Source organism: Dendroctonus ponderosae, unplaced genomic scaffold, assembly GCF_020466585.1.
Source record: "Dendroctonus ponderosae isolate FM_Combo_2020 unplaced genomic scaffold, Dpon_F_20191213v2 Dpon_F_20191213_1, whole genome shotgun sequence".
NCBI lineage: Eukaryota > Metazoa > Arthropoda > Insecta > Coleoptera > Curculionidae > Dendroctonus > Dendroctonus ponderosae.
Window position 1 is genome coordinate 9,661,412 of NW_026017110.1, and position 2,413 is coordinate 9,663,824.

Below are 2,413 nucleotides of genomic sequence, written 5' to 3' on the forward strand. Positions count from 1 at the left end.
TTTTTTCCAGTGCTGAAAAACAGCCCCAACGAGCAGCAATCGGAAAATACATAGCTATGGAGACACTCGACTCAATAACATTTTTGTGCATTTTCCAATAAAAAACTAAACCCTGGCCGAACATTTATGAGCAATTTAATGGTTTTGATCAGTGTTTTTGAAAATAATATTATAATTAGAGATTAGAGCTTTTAATGGAGTAAACCTGCAAATTTCCTGTTAATCTGCGCTCTTGGAGGTTCATATTTGTGATTATCAAGCACGTTTTTTTTTCAAGTAGTGGAAAACAGCCACGAGAATCAGCACAGTTCTGCAAAACTTGTCTATAGTCTTGACTCAATAGTATTTTCTGTATATTATGTATAAAAAACAGACGCCTATTGGCTTAGATTAAAGCTGCAGTTGGCGCATTCGGTTTTGTGAGAAATTGGATACTTTATTCAACGTTTTTGAAAACCTCAGAAAGGTTCAAGCCGTAGCGGTTTTTCAGAGATAAACTGCTTGATTAGTAGTAAAAACCGGATAAACGTACTAGAGGTAAGTTGTGGCTATGCGCGATTATTGGGATTGGGATAAGCAATTAGTGGCGCATTCGTCGTTCTCACAAATTTCTTGATAAATTTAATATTTTTGCAAATTTGACACGCGTTAGAGCTTTTATTCTATGACGCCTGCATGCTTAGTGTTATTCTAAGGACACAGAAGTCAACGTTTCGGATTAACGGTCATGTTTGCTCTTTCAAGTGTTGAACTCAAGAGCCCCGAATTAGGAATTGTGTAAACACATTGCCGAAAAACGGCGGTATTTTCTAGCGACGGGAATTATCGAATTATTCGATAGTTGTAGTTCATTCGAATTATGCTATAGCAATGTTTTATTCGGTGATGAAAATTATTGAATTATTCGCTAGTTGTAATTAATTCGAATTATTCGAAAGCGATGATTTCAGCGATGGAAGCCACTGAATTATACAATAGTTTTAACACAGAAAACTCATAACTGTTGAGCTGGCAAATTGCTCAACAGCAGCGCCAAACAAGTTTTCTTAATTTTTTGTTTTGTTTTTGCGTAAACAGTCGGCAGACGCCTTTCTTTTATCTGCTTACCTTCTTTTCATGTCTTCGCCCTTTCACTTTCATTGCTGTGTTTTCATAGATCTAGATCAGCCAACACGTATAATGAAGGGACAGCTAAAAATGTAAATGTATAATTGCCGGTATATAAGGTAACGGTATCCTCCTAAGTCTCGCATATCAAAAACTAGGTACCTACTGTAGTATCGCCATAAGATATATGCGATAATATTTTCTTATACATTCTTTTCAAACTTTAAGATGCTTTGGAAAAGAAAAATAAGAACATTTCTCTACATTCTCCTTGGCTTTTTTGAATTATTGTTACATACATATGGACACACTACMAACAAGTCCACCCGGCATCTAAAACGAAAACATTTTAAATTCCTTGTCAATTTAGGTGGAAACATTTTAATTATGGTAATTAATATAYCTACCCTGATATCAATATAGTTCCACTTGTCTTTATTGACTGGGGGGYATTTATTTAACACAATTATCTCAAAAGTCTAATATGTTCTATCTTAGGTTGAGTACTTATCGAAACAAAACCAACACATTAGCAGAAACGTTCTTCTTGTTTTAACAAAAATAAACGTATTTTAATAAGTAGTCACCTTATAATCCTTAATGGTTCAGGTTTATCTACGTTCAAGAAAGTCATTATTTCTGACTATCGCTGAGTATCGCATGACTATTACCTATATCAAGTTTTCTCTGTTAAGTGCTTGAAAACAATCCCAAAAATCGGCGGTGTTTACACTCGAGCTCTGGCTAACTTACATTTTCTCTCTCAACACTTTTGTTGAGTTTGTTTTTGCTATCTAATTTTCAATTTTCAAGGCCATTGGAATAATTCAGTTCACCATCTTATATCAGTGGAATAATACCCATAAAATGTCTGGATCACTTTATCTAATCAATTCCATCGGGAAAAACGAAAACAAACCACTGAATCGTTACTTGAAGTTGTTTTATTTGAGGCATATGTATCTTTGTAAGCTTCGCATTACGAATTCAGTAGGTACCGCACTGCAATCCAGAGACTGGTTCGTGCATTCGCGTCGATTTCAATTAACTGTAAGTACCAAATATTTACTAATGATTTTAATAAGTAAATTTATCAAAAAAGTAATTACGCTGTTTCTTTTTGTTCTGCATCTTGATACAATTCGGATTCAATGGACTGGAAAACTTAACATAATTTTTATTTTATTCGCTTTGTGTCCGATGATGGACATAATTAATACTCCAAATGCATGCCAAGGCTTAAAGCAGCAACAACGCTACACATAAAAACTGATGATGGTGGAAAAATACACCGAAACGTATTTTG

The 2,413-nt window shown here is 34.5% G+C and overlaps 1 protein-coding gene and 1 long non-coding RNA gene across 3 annotated transcripts in view; one reads left to right on the forward strand and one right to left on the reverse strand.

The window, feature by feature from the left end:
- Positions 1-1,045: 1,045 nt before the first annotated feature.
- LOC109541203 lies at positions 1,046-1,973 on the reverse strand. Of its 2 annotated transcripts, none has more exons than XR_002172286.2 (3): positions 1,515-1,973; positions 1,274-1,440; positions 1,046-1,191 (listed from the first exon to the last, which is right to left on the reverse strand). It is a non-coding gene; the product is annotated as an uncharacterized LOC109541203 (long non-coding RNA). The 2 variants fall into 2 exon arrangements; XR_002172287.2 differs by having other exon boundaries at positions 1,270-1,440.
- Positions 1,974-2,018: 45 nt separating this feature from the next.
- Positions 2,019-2,413, forward strand: part of LOC109541202 (cytochrome P450 9e2) — a gene marked incomplete in the record, with an annotated part of 9,047 nt that continues 8,652 nt past the window's right edge. The window contains 1 exon segment of the mRNA XM_048670618.1: positions 2,019-2,157.